The 24,847-nt window shown below is 41.1% G+C and overlaps 1 long non-coding RNA gene across 1 annotated transcript in view; it reads left to right on the forward strand.

Annotated features, from left to right (window-relative positions):
- The first annotated feature begins 1,919 nt into the window (after positions 1 to 1,919).
- The window catches only part of LOC108500285, a 28,245-nt gene continuing 5,317 nt past the window's right edge, over positions 1,920 to 24,847 (forward strand). Inside the window, exons 1-2 of the long non-coding RNA XR_001875811.1 lie at positions 1,920 to 2,003; positions 11,641 to 11,784. This is a non-coding gene — a long non-coding RNA (uncharacterized LOC108500285). The remainder of the gene's footprint in view (positions 2,004 to 11,640; positions 11,785 to 24,847) is intronic.

The raw sequence follows: 24,847 nt of genomic DNA on the forward strand, positions 1-24,847 counted from the left end.
AGACAGACTTTAAAGCACTGACAAACTCAGTGCACAAATATGTGTGGGGCCACCTCCCCTAAAACACTGACAGAGCCATCTAGTGCCAGCCTGCTCCGTGACAGACACCAGCACCAGCTGATGGGTGAAAACAGGAGCTCCAGGGGTTTCATCCATTATGTTTTATGGTTCTGTCCAACCACAGTTTGTGTTGTAGGACTCAGCCTCTCACTGGCAAAACTTCCACAGGCACGAGGAGAGGCAGAGTCCTGCTTGTCAATGGTTCCAGTGACATGATCTTTTTGTTCCACATTCAGCAGTCCCAAAGGTATATAAATACATATAGATGTATATGTATCTGTGCATTTTTTACTGTGCTGGTTTAAGTTTGCATTTTCTGTGCTGTCCAGCCAGTATCTCTGTTTTGTGCAGCTGGTGTTTAAACAGTCATTTTGGCATTATACAGAATTACATAATTATATGTGCCACAAGCAAAAGTGCAAATAGTCCCACTTAACACCTAATCATGTGATATCTGTTGTGAAATGCTGTCGAAGTAGCCAATAGATGTGACTGTTACTTTACTGTTAGCTCTGGTTCTTTGGAGGCGAGTACGGACTGCAGCTGGAATTTGGCACAGATGGAAGAGGGATTAAGTGATAGTGGGAGCCTGAGTGTATTGTATATAGAAACATTCTTTCCTCGACCTGTTTCTGTGGTGTGTAATACTCTGAGCAGGACATTGGTGTTAACCAGTCTCCCAGATTTGGAAATACTTTGCTTTTTTAGCAGTTTGTTCACACCATGTGTCTGCTTTGGTTTCAGACCCACGGTGCTCTCTGACAGAAGGCAGTGACATGACAGGAATGGTGACACAAGGCTCTTACTGTTACATTCAATAATTGATTCTTCTGGATGGATTGTGACTCCCTAAAGGTTGCAAAGAGAGGTAAGAATGATTGGACAGCTTCAAAAACATTGGTTTCTTCCAAAGTCAGGAAGTTTTCACTCCCTTGAATCCTTCCCCTTCACGGTCCAGCACTCTTTGTGACTCTTTGGAAATACACAGGAAAATCATTAAGAGAGATTGTTTTTATCAACCAATAATTTTCTTCTTTCTTTTCCCAGTAATTTTAAGTGAGTTTTGTAATGTTGAACGCTGAATTGGGAATCACCATGTGAAAAATGTGTTTGTGTCCATTTTTATGGTTGCCACAAACTCTCCATAAGAAATCCGGATAAAAGGGAAAACATTGCAAAAACTGGTCAAGAAATTACAAAGTAAAAATATGGACACCCCTGAAGTTTTTCAAATCCCACTTTTTTTTTAATTTTAAATGTATTTTTTATTCTTCCAAATGCCGAGTAAGTGAGGTTTTTGCATCTGAATACTTTTGGAGATATAGTCTCAAAATATACTTGGATATTTGTTTCATAATATTCAATTTCATAATTCAGTCCTTCCCTTGCATTTGCATTACCTTTATTCCTGACTTGCACAAGTAAAATGAGGTGAGACTCAGACTAGAAGATTATGCAAAAATGTTCCTATAAAAAAAATAATAACCTTGTTCTGAAATTATACCTGGAAGATTAGAGCTGCAGCCTTTTAAAAAATTCAGCCACTCTGTATTGACTTGCCAAGAGAGGCAAGTATTTCTGCAGATGGCTTGGAATTAGTAGAACATGAAATAATGTCAATGGTACTGGTAAGAGGATTAACCAGCAGTTCTGATGTTATTGAACGGTTTGCAGAGACCATATTAAACAGCCACATCAGTCCACAGGTCAGCCCTGCAGTTCTTCTGCTAAGCAAACACAGATGTAGAGTTCCCTTTTTCATGGCCATCATTTCATGCCTTTGACATATGTTAGGCTCTTGGGACTCAGTGGCATATTTACAGCCTGGACATTAAAGATTCCTTTTTTTTTCCGATGATTAGTGGACACCGACATCTAAATCAGTAGTAAAAAGAAAAGCAGGAACCCAGGACAGTGGGGAAGGACTCCAGCAATGCAAACATGTAAGTGAAAGATTAGGCTGCTAGAAAGTTCCCTGACGAAACACCGGGGGCTTTTTCAGTTGATGACAAAAATTCTCCTTAAGAATCCAGTCAGTTTTAAATCTCTTTTTCTTTTGGGTTGATCTTCTCTTTATTTGGCCAAAGCTGCCTATGAAGTTGCAGTGGTTGAATTTCACAAGGCGAGAGGAGTTCAGCTCATGTCAGCACTGCCAGGCCTCTGTGCTTGTTCAAAGTTTGTGCAGATCTCCCGGGGCTACAAATTGGCCAGAAGAAATTGAGGGAACAGTCTGTCTTACAATATTCCCGTTCCTTTTCTCTTCCAACAGAAACTTTGGCAGTTCTTTAACATTTTCCTCAGCTTTTTGTTTATCTGAAACTGGGAGTCAGAAATTAAGAAAATGAATAACACAACTATGTGATGAACAGGTTTTTTTTAATGCACACAAAATACATACTTACCTGTGTGTAGCGAGGACATGGTGGGACAGGTTCTTCTTTTATCTGGATGGTGTCTCAATCCTGAAAAGTAGTGCAGTTTCCAAATAAAGATATAGGTACAGACAAGCTGTATGTCAAGGCAGAGCTCCTGAATGTAAAGGTTGTTGACAAAGAATTCGTTTGGAAAGAAGAAGATAAACCAACTGATAAATTACAGAGCCTTTGGTCAGTAATTGTTTAATATGATGCAAATTTTAAGTGAAATTTCCAGCGTACAACTGCTCCACGTGTAGCCACTTCTTCCTGTGAGAGGAAATAAATATGCAACCGGAGAGTGTAACAATGAATTACATTCAACCTCAGAAGTGCTTTAGCATGTCTTCAAGAGCTGCTGCTGTCTTCAGTGATGGATTATAAGTTAGCATGAGATCCCACAGGCATGGCAAGGTATTTATGTAGTGATCTGATTGCTCAGACACCTCCAACAAATGTACAGTCAGTGCGAACAGAAATCAGAGTATCACTATCTCCCACTTTATTTCATTTGTTTATATTTAGCAAGTGCTGGAATATTACAAACCACTGAGCACAACTATAGTTGGAATATAGTTTCCAAAGCTTATTTACAGTAGCTTTCAATCACAGTGAGTGATGGTATATTAATCCATAAGTAGTTCCATTGATTTTGGGGGGTCCATTCCTTGTACAGCTGAGTATATCTCGATTTGGTCCCATGTTTGAAATGTAGAAAGAGCTCATTTCCTGCCATGTTCTTAAGTGCATGAACAGTTTGAAAAAAGCCCTACGCTGAGCTCTCCCCAAAAAGCTCATAATAGTGCAAAATACTGACAAGGCTGGTGGGATGCAGGTTTTGCAATATTTTATTGTGTTGCAGAAACGGCGATAAAATGTTCCTCAGTTATACAGAGATGGATGTGCGTTCCATGTGCTGTTTTCAGCTGTGTACTTACACCACTCCAAAATCCCAAGGAGAAAAGGAAAAGCTGAGATTCACATCAGTAGCAAAGAACATCAGGTGATGTTGATTTAAAGAAAACATTAATCAATCCAGATTTGCTTGGAACCGGGCCCAGGTTCACTCAACAGGTTGGTGAACCTTAGCAAATGTTTCTGTGAATCTGTTCTGTGTTTTGACTTTGTAACGTGATCTGAAATCATCTGAGTTTCATGTGGTTTTGTTGTGCATGTTTTGGAACGCTCCTGAGGTGAATCCAGGGAAAGACAGGGGTGCTAAATTTTGCATGACGCATAAGGTAAGCGGTGTTTCACTCTTCCTGACACCCCCTGATACCAAAGTGAACAACAGTTGATACTGTCAGCAGAGTTTTGAAAGAGGAGACAATCACTGTCTGTCAGGCTTCTTGTGTCTCCAGCAGTCTTTATTGTGGAGCCAAGAGACAGTCTTCAAATCATACCCTGAAAAACGTTATCATGAGGTTTGGACTGTTATTTTCTTTTTTTCTGTTTCTGGTAAATGTCAGAAGTTTTACTGTGTAGGCAGGTACTGGAGTTGTGAACAGTGTGTTAGGCTTCTTGATGTATGTTGGTTTGAAGAAGTTATACAGTGCTAGAAAAAATTAGGTTTTTATACTGAGTCCGCGGATGAACAACTTGTGTTTTAACTTCATTCGGTTTGGATGTGAATTCATAAATAGGTGTACTCAGCCTCAGTATAGCTGAATATAAAGTATTTAAGATCCATCTACACCAATCAGGTAAAAAATATGATGAGGTGACAGTTTCTATTAATTTTATTTTTAGTCCAAACTAGAGCCCAGAGCAATAGAGATGTGAGACACTCTGCACAAGAAACAAAATCTAATTCATCAGAGGATGCCAAATTTTTCATTCTGTTTCAGAAAGAGCAACAGAATTTTGCTGGAGTTGGGATTTTGGAGAGAAAGGCGGGTGGGAGGAGCTGTTTATTTTTTTTTACACTGATTTACTGCCTCATAATTGAGCCCCATTTGTGGATCAGTGTTATGACAGGGAGCTTAGAGAAAAGGAGGTCAGTGAGTTTAGCTTAGTGGCCTGGCATATATACAAGGTCAGACTAGATAATTTAACTGTCACTTCTGGCCTTAAACTTGAGGAAACTGAAGACGGAAAAATCAAAGTCTGCAGAGGTAATAAGTAAGAAAAAAAAAATGTAACAGGCTGGAGTGTCCTTTAATGCCCCCGAGGTTCAGCATTCCCTAACCCACCAGGTGCACTGGGGGACAGCCACAAGTAGAGTGGCTCTGTTGGTCCATTTGGAAGCACAGCAGGAAGGAAGAACAGTTTGCCCAAAATATTCATCTTGAAGCTGATATCTTCATTCCCCTCTAGAATAGTTGTGTTTGCACCCCCTTGTACTGTTGCATTTTTCCACTAAGGTTGTCTCACTTATTTAACTCGACATACAGAGCACCCCTCCGAGGTCTTTGAGACCCAAACCAGCATTGGAAGCGACAGCCCAGATAACACAGGTAATCATATCAGACCTTGTGGGACTGCACTGACTACTTTTTAATTGATAATTCCAAGTTTCTGCAATAAATTTATTTCTTAATTGCATACATCATGTCATACATGGTAGCTAATGTTTACCACTAGTTAAAGTTTGCAGCCTTCAAGACATCCTCCTCCCTTCCATATAACCGTAATTTTCCTTCCAAATTAAGATCTTCTCAGAAAGAAAATGAACAAAACCTGCACGTTAAATCCAATTCCGTCCAAATAAAAGAAGGTAAATTTAAGGTACTAAATTAAGTAAGTGATTTTAATTAGCGGATCATTTCAGGAAGATCATAAAACATTTAAATAACACTGAAGTTATGTATATTTAAGCAGTTTTATGGAGAATTAAAGTCTTAAATGGTAAATTTCAAATGTAAATACGAAAGTCGATGGAGGAATGTTAATTGCTTTTCCTAAGTTTCTCACATGGCCTAGATGTTAGGAGAGGTATCAAGAATTACATTCACAGTAATAATGTGCCCAATCCAAAGCTTATTAAAGGCCTTGGAATTTTTCCACGGATTTTAGAAGCCATTGTACAAAAGCAAGAAATGCTTTTAAATGTGTAACCCCCAGTACTGTGGAAGTCACTTACATGCCAAAAATCATATATGTGATGTCAATCGTCTAAAATATTGGTTAATTTGTAGTTTAAGATTCCTGTTCATAGCCAAGAAATTTAAACTGACCTTAAGAACTTATCCAGTTACCCTTTTGAACAAATAAAATTACGTTTGCAGCAACAGACATTTTACACCAACAGATTAGTTTACATAAAAGGAAAACTTACACACCAGGAGAAGCTGCTACGATTGGACAACAAAACGTGCCAACAAATTGGAACACCAAGAATGTGAATTCTCACATGCCTGTCCGTAGCTCAGCGGTACTGTTACATTATTTTTGATTCACCTAGATCAAATTAAAACTTAATTTTTACAGTTTGATAATAATGAAATGCGTAATGTTTGAAACTAATGAAATTCAAATCAGGGGTAGTAAGGCTGAAAAGTCACGATGTGTACATTTGTCCAAATTCCCTATTGTAAACCACTTGGAAATGAATATCCCATTGGAAGAGGGAGCACAGAAAGTGTGAGTGAAACCTCAGCAGAAGGTTTCCTTGATTCCCTTAAACCATTTGGTCTTCTGGGAGAGCCTGGAAGAACTATGGCCACATCTCTTCCCATATTGGTGTCAGGATGCAGATGGAAGTGGTAGAATTCCATGCAATAATTTTACTCCACGTAGACGTAGGAATCACGTTGCAAGGACAGCTGTTCCACCAAAAAAAGTGGGAGTGCCACCATCAGAGTCTGCTTGTGACTAAATTGTTGTAACTGTATGTGCAAAGAACAGATTCTTTAAGGGACTGATAGTTCCCAGTGCCCAAAAAATCAAGAAACAATTTTTTTCTCTTCAAGATTCACCCCAAATTGCTGGAATGGCTTATTTCAGAATTATGTAGTACCTTAGGGGGGAGTGTGATGTTTGTTTTCATTTGGTTTGTAGCGAGACAAGTCCCATTGCTTTTCGCAGTGAAATCTGTGCTGATACAGAGGGATGTGCTGCTCCAGCGGTGCCTCCTCTCCCGTGTTTCAGTGTCTGCAGAACCTCCGTGAGCATTTCTGGGAGAGGGACATGCATGTGTGCTGATAGTTCAGCCTCATGGAGAAGCCACCCTGCCAGTCTACATGACAGAAGGGCTGAAGGCAGCATAAACCTGCTCTTTTTTTTCTCTTCAAAGCGTTTTTAACACCCACCTTACACACAGTCCGAGGCCCGCGATCCAGGACGTGGCTGTGCCTCTGTTTCTTCAGCTGTCGGATGGGGATATTATTATGCTCTTGTCTCAGATGCTGAGAGGGTTAATTAATTATGTTTATGAAACCCTTTGAGATTCTCAGATGAAAGGTGGCTTTGGAATTGTTAGGTGTTATTATAAGAAAAAAGAATGATTTTATTGCTTCATGTTAATGGTTAACATCTGCACCACAAAACCTGCTTGATCACATAAAGATTCTGCTAAGCATTTAATCCTAATTTGCAGGCTGATGCATATTCATTTTATTTAGAAGATTAATTTAGTCATCAAAGGTTAATCTGCCTCGGGTTTGTAATTAGACAGAGCAGTGACTTGGCGTCTCTGGGCTCACCCAGGTTGCACTGGGTTTTCTGACTGGGCAGGGCTTTAACTGTCACCAGTTTTCACTTCCAGCTAGTGCTTGGAGAAGGCTTAATTTCTGGAGAAATGGTGAGTGGTAAAAGCTTTGGCCAGTTCGAAGATTAAAAGTAAAAGGAGAAGCATGAGCCAATGAACAGTCAGCGTAGTGAATCTCAGAATGCTGCTTTAATTCATCCCTGGCAATGTCAGGGCAATAAGCAAGGGTTTTTTTTTTTTTAATACGTATTTGTAAAAATGATTAAACAGATTTCACAATCTTTGATGTATGAATCCTGCCCCTCTTTCAAAATTACTGATTAGCAGTTTACAGAAAGTGTCTGAAATGAAGAACTATGAGGCTTTCTGCTGAAAATACCAGATTTTAGCTTTTAGCTGCTATTAGGTACTGTTAGAAGGTTGTACAATATGACCTGTAGTTGCTTATACCCCTGGAAATTAAGCCTTTAGTGCTCAATGTCGGATCCTTTAATCAGAAGTCACTAAAGAAAGTGTGGTCCTTGTGGAGAACAAAAATCATGTTTTCTATGCAGGTACACCAGAAGGCATCTTTAATTACTGTTTATAAAGCTGGCTGTTAGTAAGTGTGAGGGATTATTAATGCCGTGGTATTGTCTTTTGAAGTGAGGAAGAACAGTGGCTGCTTCTCTGTCATGTCCTCATCTTTTCCCTGTTGCAAAGCAGTCAGGAGGGTGATATCAGAGGGCGTGTGCTGCACAGTGCTGTGCTTCAGCACCCTGTTAGGCAGTGAGGTGGCCTTCAGACACAAATTGGGTGATGGGAGTCCAGGGTGGCATGGGACGTGCTCACCCTCCCTGTCAGTGGGGATGGGGTTGTCAAAGGGCAGCTGTGTGACTCGGGGATCCAGCTCAAACTGGCTCGGGTGGGGGAAGTTCGCTGCGGGACGTAGGGCTGGGAAATGGCAGATGAAAACCTTGCAAATGGAAAATTTGTCTTAAAAATAGTGGCTTGCCCAATGTGAAATCAATATGGGCTGCAAAATAAGTACTGTAAATGAAAATCATGATACTAGAATTTAGGAATTTGGCCAAAGTTTTACATTTCGTTGCAGCTTGGCTTTGGTTTAGTTCAGAATCCAGATTCTGGGGAGGGGGGGGATGTTGCTTTTTTTTCCCCAGTACAGTTCTCACATCTCTGTTTTGATTTGCCAGTTTTCCCCTCCTCTTTCTGGTGCAGAACCTCAGAAGCATCCAAGAAGGGATTTTGGAGACCATAAACAGTTCTAATTGAGAACAGCCGCAAATCAAGTTAAGTGCCAGCCTGACTATCAGAATATAAATGAAACTCTTTATTAAAACATTGTATTTTAATTATTGTGAAGAACAAGTGACCTAACGTGAAAAAGCTTTTAACATAGCAGTTATTTGCTTGATAGCTGATAACTTAATTTTGGAGGGATGATTACAGGTATGGCTTTTTGTCTTCTTCACTTTCATTTTTACTTGATCTAATGACTGTTCACTGATTTTCATTTGGACTTGAGGTCAACTTCTAATTCAGTTGCTAATAAACTCAGATTGGTTGGGGCCTGTTATTGAAATCAGGTTTTCTATTTCCAATTTAAAAGACCAGGGAAGTTTTGTTGGTGTTTTGAAAGAAGTGTAGAGTGTTTTGGACTGATGATTTGCAAACACAGGAGCTCTTTGCAGAGTTACCCTTCGCTAGTCAACTGTAAGCACTTGTCAATTTGTTCTCTGCCATGAAGATAACCTGGCATGCAATGAGAGCATGGGAGGGCAATTCACTACAACTGAGGGGAAAAAAAACCCCAAACAGCAAGAATACATGTCACTCTAAGCAGATACCATAATTATAAAACAGTTACTGTTACATCATTCAAGCCCTTCCTTTCTAGCCAAGAGTCTGAGAGTGGAATAAAACACACACATTTGCCACAGATTTTAGGCTATTTATGCTGGTTTAGTCGTCTCCTCAACCTGCACATTTAGTGTCTTCACTTGCATCTTAATCCTGAGCTGATTTGTGTGAATGGTGGATAGGTACCACTAAAATGGGGATTGTGAGCTTCATCTGTCATCCCTGCTGCTCTACCACTGACTTCAGTGAGCTTCCAGAGGAATGAGTCGGGCCCACAAGAGGATGTGAACTGTCAAGAAGACAAACCTCTTTCTCATCTATTTGAAATGTTTGTGGGAAAGAATGCCCTAAATATTTAGCAGGTTTTGTAATTTGAGAGGCAATGCAGGTTTTGGGTTTTTTTTAATTTTAGTTTTCTCCCTACCTTTCCATTTTCTTTATTAAGTAGAGGAAAACCTTGCCTTAGGCCCAGTGTGCTTATGACAGGGAAAAAATATCTGCCAGAATCTCCATTATTGCTCGGGCCTGTATATATTGTTATTGCTCTTGTATTTGTAATAGCAAAAGGGGACTGTGCCTCTTATGAAAAATTCTGTTTGCAGAAAATACCTTCTTCCCCCCACCTTTTCCAAACCCAGCACGGTGCATAAAGAATCCAGGGGTGTTTATGTTGGTTGTGTTAATGCAGCAGAGCTCAAAGCAGCATATATGTAAGGACTGGACATGTGTGCCATAGCTGGGCATTGTGGTGATGTACCCGAGTGATGCAGCTCACGGAATCAGGAGGAAGCAGAGATGCTTAAAGCCAGTTTAACTTCCTCTCCCTTGCATGTTTGGGAGTCAATGAAGCTGCACAGAGAGCATCAGTGAAATCTGCTGCAGCCCACCCTGGTTTCTGGTGGACAGAAGACCCAAAGTGGAACTTAACCTCAGATGTCCCCAGTAAGGTCACCTGTTTCAGCACTTCCTAAAGGCAACCAAACTGATTGCTTGCATCAACCACCATCAAAGATCTTGCCCCTTCATATTTCAGCTGCAGGGAGCTGCAGTGAGTCAGGCTTGGGTGGAGGGGGGAGATCCTCCACCCAGATTGCCAGCTCAAGCTTGCCACTGCTTTATCGTGTGGTCTTAGGCAATGTGTTGAGTTTTGCTTCTGGAAGACCTCGGGGTTAAACTCTCAGAGTGAAAGCACAGCCCATCACCATTATGTGCAGTGGCTGACTGCTGCCTCTTCAGCCATGTACGTACTAGGACCCCATAGACACCCGTGTCTGCGTGTTAACGGAGCTGTTTTACATTTGATACACAAAAAGACATGGCACGATGCTCTTGAACAGTGCTGAGTATGGGAATATCCTCCCTGGGAGCGGGGCCATCCATGTGCGTGCGTAATTACAAGTTCCCAGTCTAAGTGTATATGTAAAAGTTCACGTTTATACACCATTGGATTTGCATAACACTGTCCACAAAATCAACGTTTTAGAGCTTTCAGAGCATTGTTACAGTCCTTCCCTTGTGCAGAATGATTCTGGAGCAGATTCTCATTGACCAGGATATCTAGGCAGTAGGTCCCTGGCAGTGCTGTCTTTCTCTGAAATAGGTGTGCCAGCTCCAAGACTGGTTGCTGGTACCTTCAAAGGGTGCAAAGTCGACACCTCATTTGGCTGCCAAGGCTTCTGTGCAACCGAGCGCTCCTCTTTCCCAGCAGAAGGGACTCTGCTTTCTGCCTTTGCTCTTGCCTAGGGGTGAGTTGTCTTTATCACGCTTACCCTGTGGGCACAGGAAGTGATATTATATAAGAAATAATTTTGCAACCCTATTTCTACTAATCATTGCCACTCCTACCATAATAACAGACAGATGCAACATACACGATTCATGTTTCCATTATTTTTCTGCTACGGTTTGCATGTGTTTTCCATTTAATTACAGTATATGAATTTCATATCTCTCATTTTTTTTCCCCTTCTTGGATTTAAAATTGAATTTGATATCTGTGATATATAGATAGGGCTGTGGTGAATAGTTTGATGCACTTTACACTGATAGATCTGAGTCTCTGCAAATCTCTTAAGTGCTCTGAATATCTTCCAGTTTTGTTGGTGATGCAATAGTATCTGGGATACTACTGTAGTAGTTTCTGCACAAGACAGAAGAGTAGCTCGAGCATTTAAAGAAACTTTGCTTAACAACAGTGACAACACCAAAACCAATTGTAACCGTTTTTAGGTGTTAGAGAACTCTTCGCACCCATATGTCTCAAAACAAATTGCAAAGGGCTTTGCAGAGGGAGAAAACTGAGGTGTGTTGTTCAGAGATGAACAGGATACCCTGAACAGAGTAGTGACAGCACTGAAATGGAAATCAGGTTTTTGTGACTGACCTACTCAATGGGAAGTATGTCTTAAAATAATTCAGGCTTGTGATGTGTTACTCGTTGGATTCTTTCTTTCCCAACCTGTGTTACCATGTTTGAATTGAGCATGTTATAATGCCTGAGAAAAGAGATTTCAGTTTAAGTTTTACATGAAAGAGGCCAGCTGAAGTAGAGAGTGACATTACTAAATGTTGGTTCCTACTGTATTTTAACCTGAATTAGTGGGAATCTTACTAACAGTCGGCTCTGCCTCCTCTGTAACTTTCCATGTGTTTCAGAAGGAGTTGAATTATCCTGCTACTTATCAAGAAGAAAAGAAGAGCAAAAGATCATTGGTTTAATGGACGTGTTTTGGATTTACAACTGGCATCCTAGAAGCAGAAATGTTCCTGTAGATGTAGAAATATCATGGTAACACTGCCCAGGTAATATTCAAGCCTTATTTTTTTCTGAGTGCAGGTTTTGATTGTAGTAGATGACACATGTTTTTAGAACAATGGTTGAATGCCTACTTAGTTCACACATGGCCCACAAAGATTTTGAAGGCTTGATGTACTCTATTAAGTAAATAACTATAAATAAAACAGACTTAAAAAATCTTTAAATGTGCATTATGCCATCAAACTATGCTGTTTGGAAAGAGCTGTGGTGTTTGGGAAAAATTAGACATGTTTTCAACAACTGTCCAAGTACATATTTACACATAGTTTATGGTGTACACAAAGCTATGTCCGTGGAAACTCTTGGGCCCCAGGAAGCTTTATTAATTATTCTTTGAATACAGTGTTTTCAGTCACTTAAACACTACAAATGGACAGGAGACAGCTAATCATGGGGAAACATGCTGATTTCAAGGGAACTTAAAACTTGCTTCTCCCAGAACCATCAGTGGAAAATGGCAAAATATAGATATGGGACGTATGGAATACACTGTGTGGGGAGGAAACAGAGATTTGTAGTTTATATAGGTACATTTTAGTGCCTGTTTGTTCAGCCAGGTGAATAAAGAGACTTTTCACTTGCTGAGAACTCTCCTGGTCAGGTCCAGCTGAACATGACCAGCACTGAGGCTCTTCCCACTGAAGGTGTTTTTCATTACTTGTGTGCCATCTATGACCTGCAGATATTTTGGTATTCTGGATTCCCCAGACACAGAATATTAGATGCTTTCAGTATCCTAATTCCTGTTCAGTTCATGAGGAGCATAGTCTGTGGGCTTCTGGCTTTGTTGTTTAACAGGGGTACAGTGTGATACTGGAAAGACAAAATTTCTTTAGATAAGAAAGTTCAGAGTAGGGACCTTACTTTCCTGCTTGCCTGTGATGTTATCAAACAATAATCCTTGTTAAGTAAGGATTAGTGTTCAGACATGATCAGGCTGGTGAAACATCTTTTTGGCTGCAGAGGAGACCTGGCAGAGTCTCCCTTTGCCTGCCTTTGGATCATTTTGTAGACCTTGTTCACACGGGCCACTTTACCTGTGAGTGGGGTGGGTGCATGGGATCATCAGCTTCTCCCACTACATCTTGGACTGAGGTCTCACCTGCATCTAAGAATAATGCCCTACCAAAGCATCTTTTAATTGTAAAGCTCTGGGACCAAGTTCTCCGACTCTGTATCAGCTGGAAGGTTGTTTTGGATTTTGCCAGGTTGTTTTATCACATGCTGGAGAGCGCCTGTCTTAAGCAGACTTGTCCTAAGCAATCCTCTTAATGTTCCTGTGAGAGGTGGTTATATTTTAAATACTGTAAGTCAATCTGTTGTCCACCTCTCATGGACAACTTGATCAGACCCCTTGTAGCAAAGTTAATAGAGTCTTGTAATACCTAAAAAGCCCCTTTACAAGCAGCACCGTTTACTTTTCAGTTGTACTGCTTATTTGCTAATTCCCATCTCCTCACAAAACTTTCTAGGTACTCTGATTTCTTTATCTGACTTGTTAGGAGTGAGCATGGCCCTTAAGGACTCCTTTATTTTTGGATAGTTGTCAATTTTACCAATTAAAAGAACGCCTTTGGATAGTTATCAGAAGCTGGAGCTGAAAACATGTTTGCGATTACTGATGACATAGCTGTTTCTATTTGCTGCTCTCTCTTTTAATTCCAAAAAGTGATATTTTTTTTGGCAGTAGATATGAGAAAATATGTCACTGTGTATAATTACAAAATGCTGTTCATTTCTATCTTGTAACCGTGGGGGGTTAGTTGGTACAATACATTTGGTTCATTCTTGGCTCACTCAACTGCATGACACACGTTTAAGTGTATTATTAATTGTCATGTTAATATTCATTACCATGTTAATTTCCATGGAATCATATAATTCTGCATGCCTCCAAATTGATGTTCAAGGGTATATGCAAGCATGAAAAAAACCACTGAATGATTTCCTAGGACACTGTAATAAACCTTAAATAAAATCATGTTCTGAACATTGTCCTCCAGGAAACCTGGGCTTTTTCAACAGGCTTTACCCCACCATGATACTTGCTACAAAAACAAGATTCATCCCTGGGAATGGGCTTTGTATAAAGCTGCTTTAAATGTTACTTGTGCTTTCAACCAGATTCAAAATACAAATCCACAGTGCTGGCTTTACTTTAATTTCCTAGGTTGCATCTGCCATCTCATCAGAGCAATCTGACTGTACAGTGCACTGAAGAAGCTGCATAATATTTCTAGTGGCTTGGATTTTTCACTTGATATATAGCAAATATATGGATAATGGCTCAATAAGTATCTGTGAATTTTTCAGTAGTGTTTTGCAAGAGAAAGTTCTACTAGAAACAGCAGCTTGGGAACTGCAAATTTGGGGGATAAGAGGTGAACCTCATTCTGAACAAAAATGTCTGTTGCCTGAGGATTTAAAAGAAAAGGATTGATACAAATATTTTGGGCTTAACATCGTGTTAGCACAGACCGTCTTACCTGAAGCCTGGTGAAATCAGTGGGAATTTTTGATTGTTTTTGAATATGAATCAGACTTCCAATGCATGTGTTTGTAAAGGAGAGAGGGCACATAGCACCTGAAATGCTCTATTTTTCCAGGAAATAGGCCCATCCAACTCAAACTTACCCATTTCTGAGAACACCTTTGGTCACAAGGCACTGCACCTGCTGCAGTTTGTAGATGGGTGGGTTCTTTTCTCTAATCCTGGTGAAATTTTAAGAGCTTGCAGATATGTTCATTATCCACTTTTACTTGTCTTAGAGAACATATAGGCTTAGGCAAGAGAGAGAAGTTGGCTTTAGCCTCTTGCCTTGGCTGGTGTTACTCTGGAGGAGGTGTAAGGGCAATGACATGAAACCAGGGTGGGGTCACAGCACTGAACATTTTATTGTAGTATGAGAATAGCTCCCTGCCAAAGTCCTTGTAGAGCAATGTATTTCAAGGTCATGTGTTTCACTCCACAATCATCTCAAAACATGCTTGTAAATAAATTGTATGGGCTTAGCTCTGCTGTCATGACACTTTCGCCTAAGTAAATGCCAAGGCTACTGTGGATAGAATTCCACTGACTAAGAAGGCTCACACCTGAGCAGCCTTACAGCTGCTCTTCTCAGCTGGGATTTAGTAGTCTTGGTTCTAGGTGGCAGCAAAGCCCTTCTCAAGCCCTCTGAGTCGTGTGGGGCACACCTGCCCTCGGAAATGAAGTGCAGAGATATCTGAGCTACTTGTGGACAGGCCAGCTCTGGAAGCAGAGCTGGAAAAGCAGGGCACTGCTGCACTGACAGGTCCCTGCTGCTGCTGGGACTGAGCTGCTGGCTCTGCAGGGCTGTGCAGATACAGCTGCTTCTCAGAGATAGCCTGTTTATTTGGGCAGGAGTTGCATGTTTTTCTGTGCTGCAGCTTCACTTCCTAGGGTAGGGCTCTGCTGCACCGTGGCTTTCTGTCTAGTGAGAGTATGAGCAGTTTCAGGCATAGAGGAACTTTTACCAAGCATTTGTGTATTGCCTGCAACAATTAGAGACACCAGCACACTGTTACATCATCATCATTATTATAATCAACAGGTTGTATTCAGAAGTCATGTCTTGTTTTAAAATACCAGACCTGTTTGAACACAGACATTTAATCTAAATTAATATATTGATAATATGTTAGGAAAGATGTTCTGAACTTTTTTTTAAGCAGAAATTGACATTTTATCTGAAAATAGTAATGGAAAGAAAATTGTATAGTCCAGCAATGTATATCATTTAGACCTGATGATAGAATAATTGTTTTCCATCAAGCAAACCAAAGAAGAATCCATAATAAAATTTTACAAGTTAGCTGCCATCAAGAATAAACTCAAGAGCACTATATGAAATGAATTGTGTGTTTTAACTGAATCTTCTCTCAGGACAATAACTCTAATGTAGAGCCAAGGTCTGAGGAGGTCACCTGCAGAAAACCCTCCTGGGGCATTTCAGAGGAGAAAGGAAATATTCTTCTCCCTGTCAGGTTCACTTCGTGTCCTAATATGTCTGAGGATGTGCATTGAAAACATAATACACAGCCACCATTTCGAGTTGGGGTTCAGATAACAAGGGTCATTAAGAAATCTCTAAGGATGACAAACTTAACCCTGTATGAACTTAAGGATCATATCCTGCTACTAATGCTAAGAGTAAGTCTGGTTGATTGTAATTGTGACTGAACTAAAATGTCATTTACCATTAGGATCAATTTCTCTTTTTTTTTTTAATAGCATTTCTCTAAAAATAAAAGTGTAAGATCATAACAGGCATCTATTGAGAACAGTCTGTAGTGATCTTTTCCAGTACGATGTGAGAGAACATCTGGATTTCCATATGTTTCCAAATATTTGCCATATCTCAGATTATGTTTGCAGGACCGGGATGTGGTAATTCAGTGCAGGATCCCAAATTAAAATACCTATTGAGAAACCGCAACATTTGTCATCACAGGGATCTAACTCCACAACTTCTGCTGAGGCCCTTCGGATAAACCAGGGTGTATCGCGACTCCTCCTGAGTTCAAAGGATGAGGTGTGCTCTCCAAAGAATGTGCAACACTCCTGCTCTGACTAACCACGGGTACTGCTGGGCTCTCAGCACACTGGCTGTTCCGGGGTGAGGTGCTCCAAAGGTGTTTTCAGGGATTCCCATGTTAGCTGTGTGGGAATGTTTGGATGTTGGCTCGTTAAGGGTGGTTGGGCACCGAACAAGCTCCTCGGGGCAGTGGTCATGGCACCAAGCTTGGCGGAGTTCAAGAAGTGTTTGGACAGCACTCTTGGGTGCATGGTGGAATTTTTGGGGTGTCCTGTGCAGGGCCAGAAGTTGTACTTGATGATCCTTATGGATCAGGATATTCTGTGGTCCTGTGTGCCGTAGACAGTGGAGAGAGTTTGAAGTTGCCCTGCCAGTGACAGTGCAAAAAATTCCTCACTGCTGGCACCATAAAAATAATTCCCTGAGCGTTGTCAGACCTTTATCACAATGGCCCAATTTATGCCTGTATGAAGCATGGAGGCCACTTTAAATCCTCTTGCCCAAATCCCCACGCTCCATCCTTACAGGCATGCCTTTGAGCCTTGAGCCTCATGTAATTTTTTATGGCTCCATTAACTAGGATGTCATCAATTTGAACAATTACAAATTACAGTGATATTAAAGTATCCAAGCAGTACTAGCCACAAGTCAGCAAGGATGGGAATTATCACATTCCTTGCTCTCCAGTCGTGCTGGGGCTCCTCACTTGATTCCTGTGCCCCTTGCATCAGGGAGCCCGGGTGTCAAAGATCTCATTTGCATTTTAGCTTCCTTGAACTCCAAAAAGTGAAGGAGCTCGTCTAAGCACAGAGTTTCAGTATATTGTGTTTACTTAAAGGGATTTAGGCACTTACAGAAAACACTGGGTAGATAAAGGCTAACTACAAGGATTATGGGTGAATTTTTCTTAGCTCTACTCCTAACTCAGTTCCATTCTGTGAGGCATTTTGGCTTTCTAAGCTCTGGAAGTCTTTTATTCTTAATAAAAAAAAAAAGAAAAAAAAAAGATAGATCCCTTGGGTATCTTTTCTGGGCAAGAAGGATAGAAGGAGCCTCCTTTACTTTATGGGAGACTCAACTTTTTGTGCCCATGTGTCAGTAGTGTCCATCTCTGCATTGCTGAGCTGGTGTCAGGGTGCTGGGTGCAACAAAGCCATCCCTTTTCTCCTGGGATCAGGATGAAGTTTTGTCTCATCAGATTTTTTTTCTCAGAAGCCTTTTTTGATTCCTGATGATTGGATGTACTGGCTTTATAACCTTTTTTCCTCCACTTCCTTTTATGTTGGTTTGGTCACAGGACACAGTTATATTAATTTTTGGAGTGGTCCAATCTGTAGTATCTAACTGAAGGCACTATGCAGCATAGTTTCTTTGGGATGTTAATAGACACATAGTCACCAGGGAGGGACAAATTTGAGTCCCTGGGAGACAGGAAGCCCTGCTTTATGGAGGACTTGTGGTCTTGCAATGAGACAGACTCAGACTAACCCTCCTCTCAGTACGATAAATCAGGAGTGATTTCCTTCAGCTGAAAAGGGGTCGCAAAGAGATAAAAGTAGTGACAGGAGAATCATTGCCCTTCTCTCTTAAGAGCAGGCAGTTGGTTAAATTCCTTTGCTCCTCAGATAGTGTTGAATGTCATGCAAGTGATCATTCAGCCTGTGGGGAGTGGGATACAATCAGGATGCTAATGTGCTGGGAGTGCAGCTGTTTCTTCCTCAGTGTCCTCCGTGCTTTGACTCACCTTTGCTGCCAAAGTACTTGCTCACTGCTCTTCATTTGTAACTCAAATCTGTACCTACACACATTTGTGACTGAGATTTGTAAGAGACAATTTTATGCTTGAAAAGGGAGAATTACTTTACAGCTATACCTGTTGTCTGTGCAACTGCTTGACAACCTCGCAAGAATTCCTTTCACTCTGTGTCTCTGGTTCTCTTTGTCAGTAAGAAACAGAACATGTATAGTTCTAAGTGCTGAAAATCAAATACTGACGTGATATATTAACTTCTTTCCCCTCCCCCCCCCTTGGTGTTCTAAATATGGCTCTACTTTGAAATTAAGTGTACTACAGAATATTCAGTTGCAGCACATTGCTGGCATACAGTTTATAAATTGTTAGTGTTTGGCAGCCCTTGGTTTTTAAATTCCTACTGATCACAAGTAGCTGGCACTAATCAGCTCCAATAGAGTTATGGTACTGTGTACCTTCTTAAATGGCTGGAGTGGAGATATACATCTAAAACCCCATATATAATAGCCACATGTCAGAAACACTTTACTCTGAGCAGGGGTTTTATTTTACTTTTTTACATCTCTCACATTTTACATCTGGTTCAACAGTTCTGAAGGAAACTACATCTGATGTGATAGCAGGAGATCTATATCACACATCTCAAAACCTGCCAGAACTGCAATTTAAATATAGTTTTGGACAGAGTAAAAGAAGTATTATTGGTATCAGATGTTTGGGCAGTGAGAAGTTGAGCTCCAGCTCTCTGCTTGATTTTTTTTTTTTGTACAGAAGGAAATCATAATGTGAAATCCTAGTTCTGCTGAAAGTTGTGAGAGCTTTGCCATTGATTTCAGTCACCAGTTTCACCTTGCAGCTGTGAAGTACCTGCCAAGTTCAAGCAAAACTGTATAGCTGGAGCAGCAAAGGCAGACCTGGATGTGGCCTTTTGCAGAGATGAGCACGGTTTGCACTGGTTTCAATGGGGATAACAATCACCTGTACCATGTCACAAACTTGAGAGATCTTCTCCAGTATTTGGATCCACAAAAAGTTTGGGCAGGGAAGGCTGGTTCTAGTGGTGCATGGTCACTTTATTCTGGTTTATTTTCACGGTGCAAGTTTAGAAATATCCAAAGTTTCAGATAATCTAATTCAAATCAGTAGGAATTTTATGCCTTTGTCATCTGAGAGTGCACATACCACCTGAACTTCTGAAGTTTGTGGGAGTCATCCATCAGTGATGGAGGGAGAACGCAACCTGCGTCTGTCACAAATTAGCACCTCCCATGGCTTGCGTCTGAAGGGGCTGGCTGCACGTCCTCTGCACATGGCAGTGGGCTTAGTTGCTTGGAAATAAGATAGCCTGTGCCTTAAAGAGATGTAATTTTAAGGCTGTTGATGCTTAGGGTTTGCTGAAAAACAGACCTCAGTGATCCAGGGCACTGAAACCTGTTAATAAGAGCTGTCAGTCACAGGCTGGGGAATGCATTCAGCCACTCGTGTGTCAGCAATAGGCCCAAGCACCTCTGCACGTAGCACAAATGCGTTTTGTTCTTGTGCTGGGTGTGTGGGATATGTCATTGTGCGGAATCTGGGACTGTCTGAACAGACAAACCAGGATTCACTTTGTTATTAGGATCCTAATTGTTATTATTTCATCACTCCGGAGCCCTAACGAGGGACGGGGGCCCCGGCGTGATGGACTCGGGGAGAAGATGAGCTTCAGCTCTTGCTTTGAAGCATGCTAGTTTTTGTCTCGTTACTCCTGATCATAATCCAGCACCGAAAGAAATCAAAAGCTGTCTCTGAATTTGGAGAGAGCTGAGGGCACACGAAAGCTCTCAGGAAATGCTCAGTGTGTTGTCAGGATCAGGCCTGAAATGTGTAACTCCAGCCCAGAAAACTCATTTCCTTTGAAGCTCAGTTGAGTGTTACTACTACACATCAGCATGTTGCACCACACAGAGTATATCAAATTTGATGTCATTTTTTTTCTTCCTTTTTCCCTGGGAACCTGTAAATATCCTTTGGTAGCAAAACCAGAGAGGAATAAATTCTCCTCGATGTATTTACAAATGTGAGAAGCTTTTCAAGTTGTATTTGCAATTCTCTTTCTTGCAATGACCTCTATTTTCATAATCCTTCATGGAATATCATGGTTTAAAGAGCTTTCTCTCCCTGCTGTTTTTGTTAAAAGGTTTTTGGTGTGATATTTGGAAAGTCAAATTCTGCATTTAAATGTTGTGTTTTCACAGATATAAATGAAAGAGGCCATATTTATCTTTTTTCCCCTCTTTTCCCCTTTTCTGAGAACACCAAGCAATTCCATTTTTCTGCATGTATTGTTAACTAAACCGTGAGAGCATACAGCAGCTTTAATAGTAAAGCAATTGTGATTACATCTTGCTTGTAATTACATTTATTTCCTCACATATGTCCAAAAAAGCAAGCATTAGTTTGGCCTGTATAGGCATGTGCTAATGGCAAGAAAATCATCTGGCAGCTTGACAGCAAGGAAAATAGCTTACAGTCACTTAAAGTCTCTCATGTCATGGACACTTGCAAAGACTGAGAACTCAGGCTTTCACTCGCATGCTTTTAAAATCGATTGCATTTTGAGAGAGGGGGAATTTGCTGTGTGCCATGGATTTGCATCTAAATAATCAAAATAGGAAGAGATACAGTTGGCAGGGTATGGGTATGTGATCACAAAATTGAAAAACCCAGTCGTGGCACTCTGCAGGACTGATCTGCAAATACCCGCGGGCCCCGCGCTCTGCTGTGGGTTATCCTGGCAGGAATGCCTGCAGCTGTCCACGGAAAAAAGGTGGGCAAATAAAGAGTCCCTCGTTACAGGAAGGACTCTGGGGCTCACTTGTATCCCACATAGCATCTCAGTGATTTATTTGACTCTGTATGTACAGGACAGTGCAGCTCAGAGTGACCCAGAGGGTCGCGACTTGTTCCTGTTCGAGCAGGGCTTTGCCAGCCCTGGGATTCCTGCCACAAGGTGAGCACACTGGTGAGCATTCTTTTCCCTTTTTAACAAAAGCCTGGCTAAAAACTTTTCAGGCAGATTTATGATGAAACTGAAATCACATGCATATTGTCAGTGAAGAAAAGTTTCTTACTGGAAATGATACATGTTACAAAGTTCTTCGGAAGCTGAGTATGACATTAAACTGAGCAGTGTCCCAAATGCTGTCCAGGAAGAGTGAGAATTTTTGAAGGTTCATATAAGCCACAAACTAAGGCAACTTGCAGCAAGGTTTTCTGAAACTGGAGGTAGATTTGTATCTTCAGTCTGGTCTACTTTTCTGCTATGGTGGCTACTAATAATCTTAAAAAATTCACTGTTTTCTCTGTTGGAATAAGTGAATGCCTGCTAGAACAAGAGCACTCTCAGAAGGCATGCCTTGATCCCATGTTAGATCTTTCCCAGGTTTGTGGGCACACACAGGACATTTGATTACCAATATTCATGGTCCATGAGTACACAAATTATGGCCACAGCTGTAGAGGTCATTACTGAAAATTGGGTCAAGAGTAGGCAAATACATGAACAAATGTTAATCTGCACACTGAGCTCAGCAACTAACTGCACAGTCTTGCAAATATGTCCAATTTGATATTTTTCTTGCTCAGCTAGAGAGGAGCCACTGCATAAATCCTGTAACCCTGTGCCAGGGGATGAGACAGGAAGACAGACAGACAGACAGACAGACAGAGCTCAACTGGTATAAATGCACCCAGTTTCACTGATGGGGGCCAGCGGTCACTGAGTTCCAGTTACCAGATGAGGCATCAGCCCACTGGTTTTCGCTGAGTAATTAGGCTGGGCAGCCAGGGGAGCCAAGCTAATACTCCTACAAAGCTGGCTCTGCCCTCCAGGCAGCACGGACAAAGAAACAGCAAAATAATAATACAGAGTTGTTTACTGGGTCTGTTGCTGCTGTCTGCAAGGGTCAGGCATGTTCTGGTTTTCTTGGGGCAATAAAGTTCCCAGCGAATGCTGGGCACACTCCTGGCATAGTCCTGGTGGTCTTTGTAGACATCTCTCATCCTTTAGGTGCTCACAGTATGGGCAGTCATTAAAGCTTTTAAAATGGAATTTTTCAAGGTAACTAAGAGCCGCTATAGGACTAAAACTCGGGGCTTTTTTTGTTTAGTTTAGTTTTTGGCTACTTTGTAGCTTTATTGTGTTTATTGTTCCCTGTCTCTCAACCCTCCCATTGAGCTAAAATCTTTCAACAGCAAGACTACAGAGTAACTATAGTTAGTAAATATAATTTACCTCCTACAAAAAGAGCATAAACTTTCTCCTCCAAGCATTGTAAGCAAGGTAGGATTATTATTTGCCATGGAAATGGGAGAACAGAGGAATTAGTATGAATACAATGATAAAATAAAGGTGCACAATCTGTGTTATGCTACAGAAATGAGGCTTGTCTTCTGGCTAGAATTGAGGTCAAATTACAGCATCTGAACACTGGCTGAGGAAAAGCAGAAGGTTGGACTGGAGTTTTGGTCTGTTCCCTGTGCCAGAATTTAGGGAGTGCTGAGAAATCTGCCTTTAGATCTATTTCTGGATTTGTATGCTGTGTCTCTAAGAGTTATATTAGCTTTTTCCATTCTGCCATCTGAAAATGTTAATATTTAGGGGATTTTTTTTCATAAAAACAACAACAACATGGAAAATATTAACAGGAAACATTTTAGATGCTACAGGAAATTACAGCTGTGAAGAGTGTTTCATATTGTATTAGCAGGAGATTGAATGAGACTTCTCCCCATCTAAACTTCTGAATCTGTGAAGAGGAATGTCTCTGACTCCATGTACCTGCTCCCAAGTAGTATGAAATCTATGAAGAACAGGTATTATTGTTTGCTGTGCTTCCACTGGCCAGGGAATCTGCAGGGAATACCTCTTAAGACAGCTGAGTTGCATAGTTCTGGGAATTGTGGATGGAGTGAATGACATGTCACAGCTGACAGTCCCCTGTCCCAGTTTGGGCACTACATGGCAAGGGGTGCTGTGAGCAGGACACAGGTGTTGGGTCCTGCCTAAGATCCTGCTTTCCAAGGTGGAAGCTGGTCTGTCCTCTGTCCCTCACATCAGGAAGGGCAGTTGGTGTTTCAGAACTGCTCTCATGGGACAAAGGGACTGTGGAGCCACCTGAGACATCAGCTCACCAGCAGCAGAGACCTGGCAAGGTCAGAGTGAGGAGTGAAGCTCCCTGAGCTGCCGGTGAATGAAGCAATGCTGAACTTTGTTTTGTTAGCTAGCATAAGTCTAGTCTGGTTATTTCAATATTAAATTTGCAGTTTCATAGTTTATATCCCTTAAGCATTATGTGACTCACATCGGGTGACTGGTTTACTCTCAGATCCTGCCCGTGTTCCTACATATGTGGTTTATTTTCTGACTTGGTTGACCTAGGGAGAACATTGCTGCTGGATGAGCCTTTCCATGAGAAGACGATGTGCTCACTTCATCCTATTCAGAAGTCTCCCTAGATTTGATGCACAGAAATAGCAACAACAACAAAAACCAGTTCAGGTTATCTCAAGAGACATCCTCTGCTTTGGAAAGTGCATAAAATCAGAGATAACCTCTGCTGTTGGTGTGTCTGTCCTCAGTCCCGTGTGTCTGTAGGGAATCACCAGATTCCCAGTGAGCTTTGCTCAGTTTGTAGTCTCAGCCCAGCCACTGCCCTGGCAATGTGGGAGTGTGTACTGTTCTCCCCAGGACTGCCTGCCCTCCCTGTATATCCACTTTGCACACCCACAGGATGGCATCCATTCTATGTGTACTCATATCCACAGAACTGCTGTGCTCTGCAGTCTGCGAGGGGCGGATATACCTGATCTGCCTCAAACTAACAAATCCCCCTGTGCTTGGAAATAAAACAAACCTCAGAAGGGGGGAAAGTTCCCTCTTCTGAGATGATCAGATGCTATAATATGGTTTCTTTTGAGCCGTATTCTGTTGGGCAGACAGCTATTGATGTGGTCCCCATTGTCACTTAGGTATTTGGTCTATTCATTATTTTCGTTTATATTGTTTATGTAGAGCACCTAGAGGCCTGTGATAAGCAAATTTCACCAAATAAAATAAGCCAACTTTAGTAGGTCAATTAGCATTCTCCAAAGATCATGCATTTTAGCAGGGAGTTTTGCAGTTTACTCTGTTGTCTAAGGAGAAAATGGAAAGTAGACCCCTCCCCTCGTATACAGTGTCAAATATCAACTCTAAATTAGAATGTTACTTATTCTTACTGAAACTGGGAATTCATTGTATGAGCTGAGTAATCACAATGCCGTGCTCTGATTTCATTTCTGGAGATCATCCAATGAAAACAGCCTGTTGTTACCTACTGGGAAGAAATAGGCAAATACAGTCATGTCTCTAATATGTGTACATAGTATATCAGTGCTTTCCAGGTTGCTTGCTAAATGCAGCTTAAGAATGTTCTAAGATACAGACAGGGAGATTTGTAATGAGACCTATCCAATGTATTTCTAGAGTCTGCTGTTTGCTTTATATTTCTAAAATCAATAAAACTTAGGTGTACCAAAGAATATAGCTCAGTAATACAGCAATGAGGGCTGATGGAAGTTGTTCTGATGGGGAATTTATTTTAGATTTGAAGATTATAAGCTTCCTGTTTTCCTTACTTATACAACTTCTGGCTGTTTTATTGCCCCCTTCCCTTCACTTGGTTGTCCCCTTTAAGGAGTCCTTTGAGATGCTTT

The sequence above is a fragment of the Lepidothrix coronata genome, unplaced genomic scaffold, assembly GCF_001604755.1.
Source record: "Lepidothrix coronata isolate B3197 unplaced genomic scaffold, Lepidothrix_coronata-1.0 Scaffold87, whole genome shotgun sequence".
NCBI classification, from domain to species: domain Eukaryota; kingdom Metazoa; phylum Chordata; class Aves; order Passeriformes; family Pipridae; genus Lepidothrix; species Lepidothrix coronata.